At 47.6% G+C, this 17,700-nt stretch overlaps 1 long non-coding RNA gene across 1 annotated transcript; it reads right to left on the bottom strand.

Annotated features, from left to right (window-relative positions):
* Window positions 1-9,669: 9,669 nt before the first annotated feature.
* Window positions 9,670-14,026, bottom strand: LOC141098765 (uncharacterized). The gene is made up of 2 exons (XR_012234351.1): window positions 11,728-14,026; window positions 9,670-11,136 (listed from the first exon to the last, which is right to left on the bottom strand). It is a non-coding gene; the product is annotated as an uncharacterized lncRNA (long non-coding RNA).
* Window positions 14,027-17,700: the final 3,674 nt, after the last annotated feature.

Raw genomic sequence — 17,700 nt, 5'->3', positions numbered from 1 at the left:
AGACATATCTATCTATAGATATATCTATGTATCTATAGATATATTTATGTATCTATAGATATATACACTCACTGGCCACTTTATTAGGTACACCTGTCCAACTGTGTGTTAAGACTTAATTTCTAATCAGACAATCACATGGCGGCAACTCAGTGCATTTAGGCATGTAGACATGGTCAAGACAATCTCCTGCAGTTCAAACCGAGCATCAGTATGGGGAAGAAAGGTGATTTGAGTGCCTTTGAACGTGGCATGATTGTTGGTGCCAGAAGGGCTGGTCTGAGAATTTCAGAAACTGCGGATCTACTGGGATTTTCACGCACAACCATCTCTAGGGTTTACAGAGAATGGTCCGAAAAAGAAAAAAAATCCAGTGAGCGGCAGTTCTGTGGCCGGAAATGCCTTGTTGATGCCAGAGGTCAGAGGAGAATGGGCAGACTGGTTCGAGCTGATAGAAAGGCAACAGTGACTCAAATTGCCACCCGTTACAACCAAGGTAGGCAGAAGAGCATCTCTGAACGCACAGTGCGTCGAACTTTGAGGCAGATGGGCTACAGCAGCAGAAGACCACACTGGGTACCACTCCTCTCAGCTAAGAACAGGAAACTGAGGCTACAATTTGCACAAGCTCATCGAAATTGGACAGTAGAAGATTGGAAAAACGTTGCCTGGTCTGATGAGTCTCGATTTCTGCTGCGACATTCGGATGGTAGGGTCAGAATTTGGCGTAAACAACATGAAAGCATGGATCCATCCTGCCTTGTATCAACGGTTCAGGCTGGTGGTGGTGGTGTCATGGTGTGGGGAATTTTTTCTGGGCACTCTTTGGGCCCCTTGGTACCAATTGAGCATCGTTGCAACGCCACAGCCTACCTGAGTATTGTTGCTGACCATGTCCATCCCTTTATGACCACAATGTACCCAACATCTGATGGCTACTTTCAGCAGGATAATGCGCCATGTCATAAAGCTTGAATCATCTCAGATTGGTTTCTTGAACATGACAATGAGTTTACTGTACTCAAATGGCCTCCTCAGTCACCAGATCTCAATCCAATAGAGCATCTTTGGGATGTGGTGGAACGGGAGATTCGCATCAGGGATGTGCAGCCGACAAATCTGCGCCAACTGTGTGATGCCATCATGTCAATATGGTCCAAAATCTCTGAGGAATGCTTCCAGCACCTTGTTGAATCTCTGCCACGAAGAATTGAGGCAGTTCTGAAGGCAAAAGGGGGTCCAACCCGTTACTAGCATGGTGTACCTAATAAAGTGGCCAGTGAGTGTATATACTGTATATATATCTATCTGGCTATTAAAACAAGGTATCCCCGGGTGGGGTGGGTGCCCCCGGGGTGGGTGCCCACCCCCCAAAGTGCCCCCCCCCCAAAAAAAAAAAAAAAGGATGTGGGCTCCCGCGCAATTTTCTGCGCCAGAGTGGGAAAGCCGACGTCTGGGGGCCAATATTTGTAGCCTGGGAAGGGGGTAATACCCATGGCTCCTCTCCAGGCTATGAATATCAGCCCGCAGCTGTCTGCATAGCCTTTACTGGCTATTAAAATAGGGGGACCCCCCAAAAAAATGACATAGGGTTCCCCTATATTTTATAGCCAGAAAGGCTACGCAGACAGCTGCGGGCTGATATTCATAGCCTAGGAAGGGGCCATGGATATTGGACCCTCCCCTGGCTACAAATACCAGCCCGCAGCTGATCCAGAAATTCCGGCGCTTAGCCTCTCTCATCTCACTGCCGTGTAGCGGTGGCATATGGGGTAATAAGGGGTTAATGTCACCTTTGATTGTAAGGTGACATTAAGCCCGGTTAATAATGGAGAGGCGTCAATAAGACGTCTATCCATTATTAATCCTATAGTATGAAAGGGTTAGAAAAAAGACACGGCCACAAAAAGGTATTTTAATGAAATAAAACACTACACAGTTTTCCATATTTTTATTATACGCTCAAATCCAAGCAAAGCTGTGGCGCCCCTGAGGGTTCAGTTGCCACAGAGGTACTGCACCTCCTCCTGAGGTGTGGTACCCCACCATCCAGGTGAGTTGGAGGCTCCTGACCACGCTCCAACACTCGCATCCCACACAACACAGTAGTTCAGCAAAGCCACATTGCGGCTCCCTGCTTGGAACACGAAACGTGCTGGGAGGCGGGTGGAGTTTAGAATACATAAAAGAGCGGGAAGGTTTAGAATTTCAGTCAGTCAGTTCGAGGTTAGTGAGAGAGGAGAGAAGATCCCTGGGAGAGGGATGGAGGAAGGAGGTGCTGCAGCGGACCCCAGTGACCTGGGTCTGCTGGCACGGGAAAGGAAAGAAAGAGAAAGACCTTGAACAGAAACCTGATCTTCCATAAGAAGGAAAGTCTAGTACGGAACGTAGGAGTAAAAGGGAACAGAGGACGTAGGTTAGAGGAAGAACCCTGCCTAGAAGTTCTAAGCGCAAGGCCGGGGCCCGGTCCCCGAGGTTGTATGGACACTAATGGTTCTGCAGCAGACACCGGTGGAGTAGTGGGCTGTAAATGCACTACTCCCATCTAAGACTTGGGGGCACAACAGCAACATTGATAGTGAGCCGGGACTCAGGAGTAAGGAGTCCCCGAAGCAGGCTACAGCTGTCTGCCATACGAGTACAGTTCTTGGGAACATCTGTCAGGAGGAACTCCAGTGTAACTCAGTACTAGGAGATCTTCACACTTAAAGGCGCTATAAGAGGAGACATTCAGAAAGGCACATGTTGGTGGAGTGTTGGAAGGGAGCGTCCTATCTTGCCTGGAGGTCGACTGAGTCCCTGACCCGGAGGACACAGCACGGAGGCAGGCACCTGTGTGCACTACAGACTGTTAGTAAAGCTTTGGAACTACAAGCCCTGGTGTCCTCCACTCATTCCTGCGCCAACACACTTGGTACCGCTACATCTGGGTACCAGCTTCTACACTGCCTGCGCCTCTCAGCTACCCCTACATCTACACTGCCCTGGGATACAGCTCCACCTGTGGGGAGCTTCACCATCTTGGCTGCCACACATCACCAGTCCCAGAGGATCTGCATGCAGCGTCGGCTTAACATCTCCCTTGCCGAACACCACAGGTGGCGTCACGAACTATTCATCAATTCTATTTCATTGTTCTTTCACCCCCTTTTGCCATGGAGCCCCAGGGCCACGGACCAGGTCACAGCTTCCGTGACAACTCCCATTGAGATCAACGGGCCCGGTGCCGAGTACCCCGATAGCCCTGGCCGGGCACTCCTGGTGTCACGAACAGGATGACGAGACCCGATGCCATCGGGTTCTGTGTGCCTAAGATTTGTTGGACTTAAAACTTTTGAGAATGTGCAGAAGACCCAATTTGATAGACTGTGAAATGAATACTAAAAATGGCCGACAGCCTGGAGAAGAAGGGCGTGATCATATGGGTGGTCCTAAGAAAAGAGTGCGGACTGTCCTGGGCCTCCCCTGCCTAAACTTCTATGCGACAGCAACTTGGCCCACCCTCCGAGGGGTTCGTACACTGGCTTGGTATGGAGGAGTTGGAAAAAGACGCCGTCCCCAGAGGGAGGAGCGGAAGCCAGTGGCGGGAAAGAAGCCGAGACAGGAGGGAGAAGATCGCCAGAAGCCATGATGGAAGAAGAGGGAAGGAGGCCTGCGGAGCGCGGGGAGGTTGAGCTGGATCTCCCCGGCGCCATGGCTGAAGGCTCGGACCCTGCTTCTACGCTGAATTGACGGCAGCTGGAGGAGGAGATTGCCCAGCTGACTCAATGTTTGCAGCTGAGGCAGGAGGCCTTGTGGAGGCTGAACTGGCAGCACGCCCGGGAGGGGCCTACACAGGCCCGGATTGGCAATATAACCAACCGGGCATTTTCCCGCTGGGCCGCTGTCACGTGGGCCGTCATCTGGCCGCTTGCCAGCTGCTGCGGCCACTGTTGCTCCTGCCGCCGGCCCTCTGCGGGCATGGCGGTGATAGTTTCAAAGTTCCTCCCGCACTGCAGGGAGATAAGACGCCACGCCCCCCCCATCCTCGCCTTAGCATGAGACCCCCTCCCCCCCGCAGCCACTCACAGCGTCGCACTCGCTTGCCTGTGATGAGGTCACAGGAGGGGAGGAGTCAGGGGGTCACATGATCAGCAGGAGCCTTTGTCCAGACCCCCGATCATGTCACCCCTGACTCCGCCCCTCCTGTGACCTCATCACAGGTCCTGTGCGCTCAGCCTTGCCTCTACCGTCTGCAAGACTCTGCTTTGCTGTTGTCATGGTGCTGGTTGAGGTATGTATGTGTGGGGTCAGGATTTACAGTGTGGATGTAGCAGAGCTGTGTGTGTACGAGGTGTACGGAGCGGAGCCGTGAGTGTACGAGGTGTACGGAGCGGAGCTGTGTGTACGAGGTGTACGGAGAGGAGCCACGCGTGTACAAGGTGTACGGAGCGGAGCCGTGTGTGTACGAGGTGTACGGAGAGGAGCCGTGAGTGTACGAGGTGTACGGAGCGGAGCTGTGTGTACGAGGTGTACGGAGAGGAGCCACGTGTGTACGAGGTGTACGGAGCGGAGCCGTGAGTGTACGAGGTGTACGGAGCGGAGCCGTGTGTACGAGGTGTACGGAGCGGAGCAGTGTGTACGAGGTGTACGGAGCGGAGCCGTGTGTACGAGGTGTACGGAGCGGAGCAGTGTGTACGAGGTGTACGGAGCGGAGCCGTGAGTGTACGAGGTGTACGGAGCGGAGCCGTGAGTGTACGAGGTGTACGGAGCGGAGCCGTGTGTACGAGGTGTACGGAGCGGAGCCGTGTGTACGAGGTGTACGGAGCGGAGCAGTGTGTACGAGGTGTACGGAGCAGAGCCGTGAGTGTACGAGGTGTACGGAGCGGAGCCGTGAGTGTACGAGGTGTACGGAGTGGAGCCGTGAGTGTATGAGGTGTACGGAGCGGAGCCGCGCGTGTACGAGGTGTACGGAGAGGAGCCGCGCGTGTACGAGGTGGACGGAGTGGAGCCGTGTGTATGGAGTGGAGCCATATGTGTACGGGATGTACGGAGCGGAGCCAAGTGTGTACAAGGCATATGAAGCGGGCTTTTCCCACGGACACAGGAGTACACGGCGGAGCCCCGAGGAGCATTTTAAAACACACACATGACGTTCCACCTGAAGTGATGTGCTGGAAGCTGACCGGAAATGAGAATTTCTTGAGGAGATTGTGACGGAACCAGGAATGCTTCAATTCCATCACCATGTCCTCCTCCGACAGCGCAGACAGCAGGATCGCCTTGGAATCGGGGATGCCGGCCATGTGAGCGGATCATGATAGGTCCTGCACCGGGAGGCTCAGGTGGGCACTACAATGGGAGCCGGGCTGCTATAGTATCTTTGTAGAATCTTTCTTTATTTCTTTCTCTCTTTTTCTTTCTTTCTCTGTTCTTTCATTCTCTGTTCTGTCTTTCCCTCATTTTCTTTCTCTCTCTGTTCTTTCTTTCTCTCTCTGTTCTTTCTCTCTCTAATCTTTCTTTTTTCTCTCTCTGTTCTTTCTTCCCCTCTTTCTTTCTTTTTCTTTCCTCTCTTTCTCTCTGTTCTTTCTTTCTCTCTCTGTTCTTTCTCTGTCTCTCTCTGTTCTGTCTTTGTCTCTCACTGTTCTTTCTTTCTTTCCCCTTTCTTTCTCGCTCTCTCTGTTTTCTTTTTTCTCTCTCTCTGTTTTCTCTCTTCCTTAGTGCCAGTCAGTGTGCCCATAATGCCAGCCACTGTGCCCTCAGTACCAGTCAGTGTGATCAGCAGTGCTAAATGGGTGTGATTAGGTGTGGACATGGGTGTGACTAGTTGTGAAATGGGTGTGGCTGGGCGTGGCCAAAATTTGCAGCTGCGCGCGCCGCAGTGTTTGTCCATCTTTCCCTTCTTCAAAAGTTGGGAGGTATGATAGGGGTGGCTGTGACCAGGGGGTCTGGTTGCCCAATAGAGAGCAGTTCTGCCAGGAATTCTGTCACCGTGCGTACAAAAGGGGACAGAGATTTGGGAGGAGTACTGTACCTAGAAGCAATAAATAGGACTGAGCTGAAATACTGGGCACAGCTCTGACTACATGTTATATAGTCGTGTTAATCTTCTCTCACTTCTTGTAACCTACAAGTGTACAAAGATATTATATAGTCACCATGTGACTAGTGGGCCTGTGTAACTTCAAATGCCAGGGCTGAATTTTAGTCCCAGTCCGGCCCTGGGCCTACACCTGCGGTAACCGCCGCTGCTGCACTGGAGCTTCCCCAGGCAGACTCCACGGAGCCTGCAGCCGCCATCACACCACCGGCAGCATCCGGAGCCCCTTCGCTGCCGCCACAGGAGGAATTGCATGAGGCCCTGGGAGCCGAAGCGGAGGAAGAGGAGGTCCCGCCTGGACCTGACGCGGCTGAGCAGGTCCCACCAGAGGTCCCCGTAGGCCCGGAGCCACCATCCACTCTACCGCGGTCTGCTGCCACCGGCCAGCTTCAACCTGCACGGGAGCCGAGGCCGTACCGCCAGGAGGCACCAGGTATATACCCCGGCCCTCCTAACAGGTTGCCCCCCGGATTCACGTTATCAGAGGCTGGCTTGCGGAAACTCGAAATGGGGCAGTTGGAAAAGTCAGCTGGGGGCACTAGACTGTCGGAATTGGGGAGGTGGAAGAGGTCCTTACTGAGAAGGATATGGCTGGAACAGGCACGCACGATTCGGCATCTTCGGGGATTGGAGGAGTCTAGGTCGCTTTGGGATAGTGACCTCGGGATTCCTTGGCTGCCGAGTCCCCATGTAGTCGCCTATCAGTGCCAACAAGCTGCGGCATCCCTCGGTGCTAGGCCACGCACCAAAGCAACAGAGCCACCCACCCATGAGGAACAGTTGATGGGTATCGGTATGCATCATGGGTTCCCTTTACCACAGCTACAAGACCCTAGGCGGCAATCACACCAGCTGCCACAACCATGCCATGTGGCAAGCAACCAGCAACAAGATGAAGACACCCAAAGCTTCACCCCTGGAAGCAGTTCCAGTCCAGAAACCCCAGGAGGGGACAATCACTAGTTAAAACGCTCTTCACTTTAACTCTCGTTACCCAGGAGGGTATTTGCACAGTTGTGCTTTGTTTCCTATTTTTGTACCAGTTTTCTATTTTTTGGCTATCATGTTCTGTTCTTCCAGTGTTGCCCAGTTGTATTGGCGGCCTTCACATTTGAGCTGTGGAGATCATGAACGCTGAATGGTCCAGAACTGTTATTGTACATAATTTGCACCTCTTTAGGTGCTCTCTCTTGGTTTTACATAGGACTCTCTTCGTAAAAGAAGACCTACCTCGTTATAGGGACATTTCCAGACACGATGGCCGGACCAGTGTCTACTTTTGCACTTAATGATAATGCTTAATGTTATTTCCTGATGACAGATTTTATGGAAGTATCTTGAGAAAAAGACATAGTGAGTAGAGTTGAGCGAAACGAGTCGAAAAAATTCAAAAGTCGCCGACTTTTGGCAAAGTCGGGTTTCATGAAACGAAACCCGACCCTAGGATGAGGTCGGCCACGAGGTCGGCGACTTACGCGCCAAAGTCACGTTTCAAAAGTTTGTTTTGCGCTCTTTTTCAGCCAATCAGGATCCACTGACACTGTGGGCAACGTGATGACATAGGCACGGGTCACCACCATCTTTCAGAAGGGCATGCAAGTGATTGGCTTGCTTTGGTGGGCGTCACAGGGGGTATAAAAGGGCGTGCACGCCGACCGCCATCTTACTTCTGCCGATCTTAGTATAGGGAGAGGTTGCTGCTGATTCTGTAGGGAGAGCGTTAGGCAGGGAAGAAGACAAAAAAACTGCTTCTGCTGCTAGCGATTTGGCCTGCACAACACACCAGTCACTGTGTGTGCAGTGCAAGGGGAGGCTATATAGTGGTGTATCAGTGGTGTTGGTTGTTGGGCTGCCTTCTAAGGCTTCCTGACATTCCTGCATTGCTGTTTACCCACTGCTCCGCAAACTGCTTTTTTAAAAGCAATCCCAATTTTTTTTTTTTGTCCTGCTGAGAAGACAAAAAAACTGCTTCTGCTGCTAGCAATTTGGCCTGCACAACACAACAGTCACTGTGTGTGCAGTGCAAGGGGAGGCTATATAGTGGTGTATCAGTGGTGTTGGTTGTTGGGCTGCCTTCTAAGGCTTCCTGACATTCCTGCATTGCTGTTTACCCACTGCTCCGCAAACTGCTTTTTTAAAAGCAATCCAATCTCCCTTATCCTCTAGTCACTTTTGTCACAGCTGTGCCATCGAGCCTGTCACATAGTGCTCAGATATTCATTGGGCCTCACACAATCCAAAAGTGTCCAGTGTCCAAAAGTGTGTGCAGAGATTCAAAATCTCCCTTATCCTCTAGTCACTTTGGTCACAGCTGTGCCATCGAGCCTGTCACATAGCGCTCAGATATTCATTGGGCCTCACACAATCCAAAAGTGTCCAGTGTCCAAAAGTGTGTGCAGAGATTCAAAATCTCCCTTATCCTCTAGTCACTTTGGTCACAGCTGTGCCATCGAGCCTGTCACATAGCGCTCAGATATCAGTGGGCCTCACACAATCCAAAAGTGTCCATCCAGTGTCCAAAAGTGTGTGCAGAGATTCAAAATCTCCCTTATCCTCTAGTCACTTTTGTCACAGCTGTGCCATCGAGCCTGTCACATAGCGCTCAGATATTCATTGGGCCTCACACAATCCAAAAGTGTCCAGTGTCCAAAAGTGTGTGCAGAGATTCAAAATCTCCCTTATCCTCTAGTCACTTTGGTCACAGCTGTGCCATCGAGCCTGTCACATAGCGCTCAGATATCAGTGGGCCTCACACAATCCAAAAGTGTCCAGTGTCCAAAAGTGTGTGCAGAGATTCAAAATCTCCCTTATCCTCTAGTCACTTTGGTCACAGCTGTGCCATCGAGCCTGTCACATAGCGCTCAGATATCAGTGGGCCTCACACAATCCAAAAGTGTCCATCCAGTGTCCAAAAGTGTGTGCAGAGATTCAAAATCTCCCTTATCCTCTAGTCACTTTGGTCACAGCTGTGCCATCGAGCCTGTCACATAGCGCTCAGATATCAGTGGGCCTCACACAATCCAAAAGTGTCCATCCAGTGTCCAAAAGTGTGTGCAGAGATTCAAAATCTCCCTTATCCTCTAGTCACTTTGGTCACAGCTGTGCCATCGAGCCTGTCACATAGCGCTCAGATATCAGTGGGCCTCACACAATCCAAAAGTGTCCATCCAGTGTCCAAAAGTGTGTGCAGAGATTCAAAATCTCCCTTATCCTCTAGTCACTTTTGTCACAGCTGTGCCATCGAGCCTGTCACATAGCGCTCAGATATTCATTGGGCCTCACACAATCCAAAAGTGTCCAGTGTCCAAAAGTGTGTGCAGAGATTCAAAATCTCCCTTATCCTCTAGTCACTTTGGTCACAGCTGTGCCATCGAGCCTGTCACATAGCGCTCAGATATCAGTGGGCCTCACACAATCCAAAAGTGTCCATCCAGTGTCCAAAAGTGTGTGCAGAGATTCAAAATCTCCCTTATCCTTGTCGGGATCCCTCAGATATCTCTTTCATCTGAAGGACCGATGTTCTTAGGTGTGAGGCATCATATGTCTCTAATTGATTGCTCCGTCGAGAAGGATAACACAGACACAAGCTGTATAATACCACTCGGGATGCCTGCCAAGACGCCTCTGGCTTATCAGTTAGGCTTCCGTCTTTTATAGTAAAGAATTTAAACATTTAAAGACATGCGCAGTATAAAAAATGATTTCACAACTTGTTTTCTACAAAGAAAGTTATGTAGGCTAAAAAGCAGAGGTATTTGACCTTGGTTCACAAGGGAGATGTCTGAGACATCTCCTCGAAGAACAGATAAGGTTTTAAACAAGAGAATGCAAAATAGACAGAACTCAATTTAACTCCTTCAGTTCCTATCATTTCCCCCCTTTGACATCTTCATTTTCCACAATCTGGAACACTGGATCCTGCAACAACAGCGGATAGTGGCTCGTTCACCAGGTACTATCCCAGGCCGACGGGTTGCCCAAGGGAGACAGGTCTTCTACCTTCTCCATCCCCCAGATACTGAAGCCACGTCCATCATTGCAAGAGTACGCTCCTTCATGCCAGAAATGAGATGTCAATCTAGGACTCAAAGGAATAATAGTTAAATTCTTGTTGTTTACAGTCAAACTTCCTTATCTATTTCTACATCTTTTCTTGCATACAGAGATACACCAAAAAACAAGTTTCAATAGCACATATATTACGAAGATACAAACAACAATACGTAATAGACTTAGTATAATCCCAGTTATCCAGCCTCCAATACCCTTAAACCAATTAGCTGGATTAAGAAAGGAGAATGTATCTGACCACCAACTATCCTTAGTACGATCATTGTCTTTATCGTACTGATCTCTAAGTTTTTGAACATCCTCTATTTTCAATTTTAACTTTATAATGCTGTTGGGATCTATATAATGACAGCAAGCTGGTCCGATGACTTGACACATACCTCCTTGCGCTGCAGTTAAATAATCTAATACTATGGTATGCTGATTAGTGACTATGATAAGCTGATTTTGGACAGCAACGGTGGTGTTCAATATATCCAATATATCCCATATTTGGTCATCTAAGTAATCTGTAGCCCTGACTAATTTATCCCACATTTGAGTGATCATAGGATAAATAAAAATAGAGCTAACAATTTTATTAGCCACACTCATCTGCACTATATGTGGTCTCCCAGAGAGGCGAGGTGTATTGTCAGCAGCTCTTTTGTACAACGTGTGTTTAGGTATGCTCTGAGTATTCAACTGGTCATTCGGAATAACAAAGGTAGCTGGAGTCAAACGACCCAGAGTACAAGCACCTTTTACCCCTACTGGCAACCATTTATATGCATTGTCTCCACATACCCAGTACATGTCACTAGGTAGGTCCCATAGGGCTGAATGTTGTAATACCAGTCTATGAACTAAATCTATGAACGCAGATACATTCTGAAGCATACACCAATTTGGAAGTTGTCCTAAAGGGCTACACTACCCTACATCGGGATTTCCACAGGTGGGAGTTCCTTTCTCATATCCAGATGACTCGTTGCAAGGTATAGTACCTGAAATATTAAAACAAGTTTCATTATTGCCCTGGGGAAATAAATTGGAATACTCCCAGGACGTGTTATGCAACCTTCTTTCTAGCAGTATTGGTTTGAAGGCATCAGTAGAGTGGGAAGTTACATTAAAACTAACTTGTAGGCCATACATTGGAATTTGCCCCAGGTAGGTTAATCGAGTTCTATTCCTGGGTACCCAAGCCCCCCCTTTATATGCCAGATATTGAAGGTATGTATTACCTCCTGAAAGATTACCCTGCCACCAAGGGTATCCTACCCATCCCACAATAGGTATTCCAACAGTTGTGTTCCATAACTTCACATTATTTGTGGCATTATTAGCAAGTGTATCAGAACAACTGGTCCAGGCAAATAATTCCTCGGGTGGCACAGGAATAACAAGGAACGGAATACTAGTGGCTGATACTGGTGAATGTGTGCAGATCCAGCAAATGATTTGACCAATCATTCAGTAATTTTTCATGATGTTGTATAAACTTATTATTCAAGGACATTGGAGAATTTAGATTGTCCCACGCAGCTACCATTATTACAGATAATGCAACAAAACCAAACCAAAACATTATGCACTCTTATGCTTTGTTAATTCCTGTGGCTAGTTTGCAATGCGATGCGTGGATCCAGGTTGGTCGTCCTTCCAACTTAACAGAAGTAGGCGTTGTTAGGAGTACTTGGTAAGGTCCTTGATATCGGGGTTCAAGGGTCTTTCTGGAGTGTTTCTTGACATATACGTAATCACCAGGTTGTAGACAATGAGTTCCTTCCACACTATCTGGATCTGGAATGGAAGAGAAAACTAGAGAATGCATTTGAGTTAAATGCTTTTGCAACTGGATTACATAACTTGTCAAATTATCCACATTGAGTGTTAAGACCTGTGGGTAGTACAACCCTGTGTTCGGTGGTCTTCCAAACAGTATCTCGAAGGGTGACAGTTTAGTTTTCCCCGTGGGTGTGTACCTTACTGAGAATAATGCTAATGGGAGACACTCTGGCCATGGTTTATGGGTTTGTTCCATGGTTTTCTGTATTTTCAATTTTAGTGTCCCGTTCATTCTCTCTACCTTCCCTGAACTCTGTGGGTGGTAGGGTGTATGAAATGCTTGTTCTACACCTATCATTTGCATTACATTTTGCATTACCTCAGCAGTAAAGTGTGTACCTCTGTCTGATTCAATTGTTTCAGGGACACCGAATCGTGGTACTAGTTCCATCACCAGTGTCTTTGCAGTGGCTCGAGCTGTAGCCGTTTTCACCGGGTAGGCCTCTGGCCATCCAGAGAAGAGATCTACACATACTAGGATATTTGCATACACTCCTACCTTGGTAGCTGTATGTCGTCAATCTGCCGTCTCTGAAACGGGTAGAGAGGCCTAGGTGTCGCTTTCTTAGGGACTTTTACTGTTTTACCTGGGTTGTGCTGTGCACAGATGAGGCATGATTGTACAAGTTTCGCGGCTGCGCAACTGAAGCCAGGAGCGATCCAGAAGGCATCTACCATGGCACACATGTGACTTTTTGAGGTGTGATTGGGGCCATGTGCTGCTTGCGCCATGATTGGGAACAGGGACTTTGGTGGGCACATTTTATCCTTATTCTCCCATACTCCATTTGAGTTCAGCTCAGCTCCCAGTCTCCCCCGATGTACCTTCTCTGTTTGGGCAGCCTTTTGCTGGAGGGATTTCAGGACATCTAGACCCAATGTGGCTGGAATACGCTGACTCCCCGCCACCGTCCACTGCTCTCTCTAGGCCGCCTTGTGCTATTTTAGCAGCCTCGTTCGCCCTTCTATTGCCCTCTATCTCCACGGAGTCACCTTTGTGTGTGCTTTTACCTTGACAATGCCAACCTGGACTGGTAACATCAATGCCTCCATCAATTGTTTCACCAGCTCTGCATTTTTAATGGGCTTCGAATCTGTGAAAATATTAGCGACTTTACCTGCAGCGGCTCTACACGCCTCAGTGAGTGCCTTCAACTCTGCCTCCTGCGCCGACATGTGAGGAGAGAGTGGTTCCGCTCGGATTACCTCATGTGAGGATACTACTGCATATCCAGTGTAGAATCGTCCATCCTGGTGGTATCTGGAGCCATCTACAAAAAAGAAACTCAAAGTCTGCATTAGGAACAGGTTTTTCATGAATGTGTGCAAACCCAACTGTCTCCTGACTCATCAGTTCTATGCAGACATGTTCATGCGTCATGTCAAAGTATCCTTCCTCACTTGCCAATACGGTCACCAATTCCCCCTTTTCTGAATCCACAGGCAGGAGGGTGGCTGGATTCAGAACGTTACATCTTTTGAGGAGTGACATACTCAGGAATTAGTAGAGCACACTCAAGTCGGAGCTGTCTGGCCATAGACAGATGTTTTGGTTGAACTTGTAGGAGTATGGCATGGATGTCATGTGGGGAATAGATTGTCAAAAGAAACGTCAGTGTCATCTCACATGTCTTCCCTATTACGTCTCCACTTTTTTCCTTGTGCTCCAGCATACATGACAGGTCGTTTTATTGTCCTTGTTTGCTCAATTTCTTTAGCTATCTTAAGGAGGTCTTTCGGATCTACATGTCTCCATTCAGGTCTGGCTGTCTGTACTGCGTCTCGTAAGTCTTTGTTCATACCGTCAATGAATGCATTCACCAGTATTCTAACATCAAGTGGATTTATGCAAATGTACCCCATGTCTGCCCATTTCAGCTGTAACCGTCCAAGGTATATCTCTACTCTCTCTCCTCTTTGCTGTGTCACATTAGTCAGGAGTACGGACTGCTCTGATTGTTCCACTGCAGCCCATTGTCTTAGTGACTCACAGTACGTCTCCCCAGATCGTGCAGATTTATCATCCATGCCCCAAGCCGGATTCTTTGTCACACTTCTAGGTCCTGATGGGGTTGGTCGTCTGATGTCTACTGTCAGCTTACTCCTCAAGGGCCAATGTCCCCACTACCCACTATCCACACTATTATGTCAGCTTCTTATGATCTTGTCTGGATAGGATTTAGTGCAATTCTCTTAGGTCAGTAGCACAGGTCACACAAGTAGCTATTCAGTCTGGATTTGTCTGAGTCTGACCACAGTGTTTACAAGTCCATCTGTTTTGTCTGGGTCTCTGGTTACACTTTGTCAATCAAACATTCATAATACACCTTCCACACTGCTGCACATTCTCAAGCATCATTTATTCACTTGCTATTTTCTTCCCTTGTCTGTGCCTTTTTGTACATCCAAACATTCACACTCTGGTATTTTTGCCTTTTTCAATATTTGTCCCACTTGTTTTACTGCTTCCTTCCTTCTCTGTCTCTTGTAATTTGACACAATTTGCTATACAAATCAATCACACAACTAGAAGCAGGTTCAAACACATTAATGACCAAGCAATCACTTACAATTCCCTTCTAAATTAGGCACCATATCTTACTTTTAACTTCCAATCTTCAATTAAGTACTGTTGCTTTAAAATGCACAAATCTTTCGGCGTGTACCTTACGGATAGAATTACAGAGAATTTTGAGCACAGCTCACACTCAGCAGAGATAAGAGCGAAGGGAGAAGAAAAACTGCGCAGCGGTATCATTCCCCCCTCCCATCAGAATGCAGCGTCGTCCTTCACAGAATTCTGTAGTTCTTTAGACTTATCAAAATCAATTTCTACAAAGAAACTCAAAATCACGGGATTTCACTGTAAGGGCAGATAACTGTATAATGAGATTAACCATGCCTTGCCCTTTTTCTGGCCAAATGCATTCAGGAAACTTTACAATGTAATGCCACATATAACACGACCTATATCATTACTCAATTCATTCAGTCTCAGATGTAGATTTGAAATATCTATAACGCATCTGTCCGGGATTCCACCACAACTAGAAAGGTCACAAATCTCTTGACACAAAAATGATGTGTGATGATTCATTCATACGTGCTCATTCACTGATTTTTTTTTTTTTTTTATACTCAATTACTCATCTCTCATCTTATTCAGAGGTTCTCATAGACATATATACAAGGATTCACACAGCCTGCCTATCTTGCACTTTGGATTTGATTAATACTTTTTCCAGGTTCTTTGCTGCACTACTTCCATATCTATCCTCAATTATATCACATAACCGATTTCCTTCTTCAGGTGTCTTTCCCTGACTGTTCCCCATTTTATCTTTTATTCTTATCCTGTTTCTCTTGTTGTCTTCCTGTTAGTCCCCTGCCTTAGGTGGTGTATTGGGTAAGCTCAAGACTAGGCTCTACTATACCTCGTTACCTTCTTCCTAAGGTGCTAACAGGCTAAATGGAGTGTCTGTTCCTCGGTGTACTACGTGTTTCGTGTACTTATATGCTATGTAGCATCCGAACAGAAATACTCCCACAACACACAGGATTGTAAATAAAGTGTCCATCTACTGGGGTTCTTCAGTCATATCCTGTCACAGGCTCATTTCACGGTCCTGTGTTCATTCGGTCACACTCTTATCTGTCACAAGGTTTATTCGTAAAGGGTGTTGATTTAAGCTTAGGCGGTGACCTCCCCGAAAGGACGCTGTCACATGACCCAGTTAGGCAATATCACCACTCTTTGAACGAATACCTACTGTGCAGCTTATTTGTCTACTTTTCACAGTCCTTCAAATCAAGGCAGTCACTCAACAACCTCCTCTATTTCTAGTGCGGAATCGTCTATTGTGAAAAACTTGTCCGTCCGGGCTGCGCAGTATGAACTGTTCACCCAGCCTTATATTCCGTAATGTCAGACCTCTCCCATTTTGATTTGCATCAGCTCTTTTTCTAAAAATAGCTGTGCACAGACAGAACCTACAGTAACCTCTCATTCGAGCAGAAATTACATATGCGTGTCACACCCGATTTCCTCAGAGTTCTTATATGGACCTGATTTTACGGCCCCCTCCTCTACTAGATTCCCCTTTATACGGACCTTAGTTATAATGATAGATTATGAAGAGCAGAGAAGAGAAAAATTGATCTCTTACCTGGCCAGGTGTTTAGGTCTGCTGTTCACAATTTCATCAGTAACTGGAGTGGTCTGTAGATCGGGTAGTCTTGGAGAGGTGCCTATATCAGGTCCCTGTTTCGGGCGCCAGGAAACTGTCGGGATCCATCAGATATCTCTTTCATCTGAAGGACCGATGTTCTTAGGTGTGAGGCATCATATGTCTCTAATTGATTGCTCCGTCGAGAAGGATAACACAGACACAAGCTGTATAATACCACTCGGGATGCCTGCCAAGACGCCTCTGGCTTATCAGTTAGGCTTCCGTCTTTTATAGTAAAGAATTTAAACATTTAAAGACATGCGCAGTATAAAAAATGATTTCACAACTTGTTTTCTACAAAGAAAGTTATGTAGGCTAAAAAGCAGAGGTATTTGACCTTGGTTCACAAGGGAGATGTCTGAGACATCTCCTCGAAGAACAGATAAGGTTTTAAACAAGAGAATGCAACATAGACAGAACTCAATTTAACTCCTTCAGTTCCTATCATCCTCTAGTCACTTTTGTCACAGCTGTGCCATCGAGCCTGTCACATAGCGCTCAGATATCAGTGGGCCTCACACAATCCAAAAGTGTCCAGTGTCCACAAGTGTCTGCAGAAATTCAAAATCTCCCCTGTCCTATAGACACCTTGTACCTTGTTTTACATTACTATATAGTTTGTTGGATTTTGTCTACATTTCTACCAAAAATGAGGAAGGCTGGTGGAAGAGGCAGTGGAATTGGGCGGGGGTTGGCAGCTGGTAATGATGGTGTTGGTGGTGGATCTGAAGGTAGTGGCAAGAGCAAAATAGGACCGAATGCAGGAGGTGCTGACCCTGCGTCATCGTCTGGCTACATAAGGCCTCGAACGCTTAGTTTTCTAGGAGTTGGCAAACCGCTTTTAAAGCCAGAGCATCAGGAAAAAGTTTTGTCTTACATTGCTGACTCAGCCTCCAGCTCTATCGCCTCCTCTTCTTCAGTTGTAAAAAGTAAAAGCACTGAGTCGTCATTGGAGGCTCATGTTCATGAACCACACCTTTCCTTGTGTCCTTCACCCCAACCAAGATTGAAGGATGACGCAGGCCATACTACTGATTACTCCATGGAGCTTTTTTCACATACCATGCCTGGATTATCAAGTGAAATGGTGGATTACCCAGGCCAAGATGAATCTGACATGGAGTGCACTGATGCACAGCCGCTGATGGATGATTCTGCTGGTACATTCACTCAGAGCACTACATTGTCCTCGCAGTGTACAGAGCCAGATTCTGACCCTGATGAGACTCAGGTGCCCCTTCCCGCACACTATACCACCATACACGGTGACACAGAGGAAGGTGCACATGACATAGAAGAGGAGGTGATGGATGACCCAGTTGTTGACCCAGATTGGCATCCATTGGGGGAAGAGGGTGCTGCTTCCAATAGCTCAGATGAGGAGCATCCACAGCAGACATCGACATCGCAACAGCTGTTATCTGGCAGGCCCGGAGCACTCCAAAGACAGGTTCCAAACATCAAAAGAGTTGCTGGACAGCTTGTCCAGAG

This window comes from Dendrobates tinctorius, unplaced genomic scaffold (assembly GCF_039654945.1).
Source record: "Dendrobates tinctorius isolate UK_male_01 unplaced genomic scaffold, ASM3965494v1 ptg000095l, whole genome shotgun sequence".
Taxonomy (NCBI): Eukaryota; Metazoa; Chordata; class Amphibia; order Anura; family Dendrobatidae; genus Dendrobates; species Dendrobates tinctorius.
This window is presented reverse-complemented; position numbering and strand designations above follow the sequence as displayed.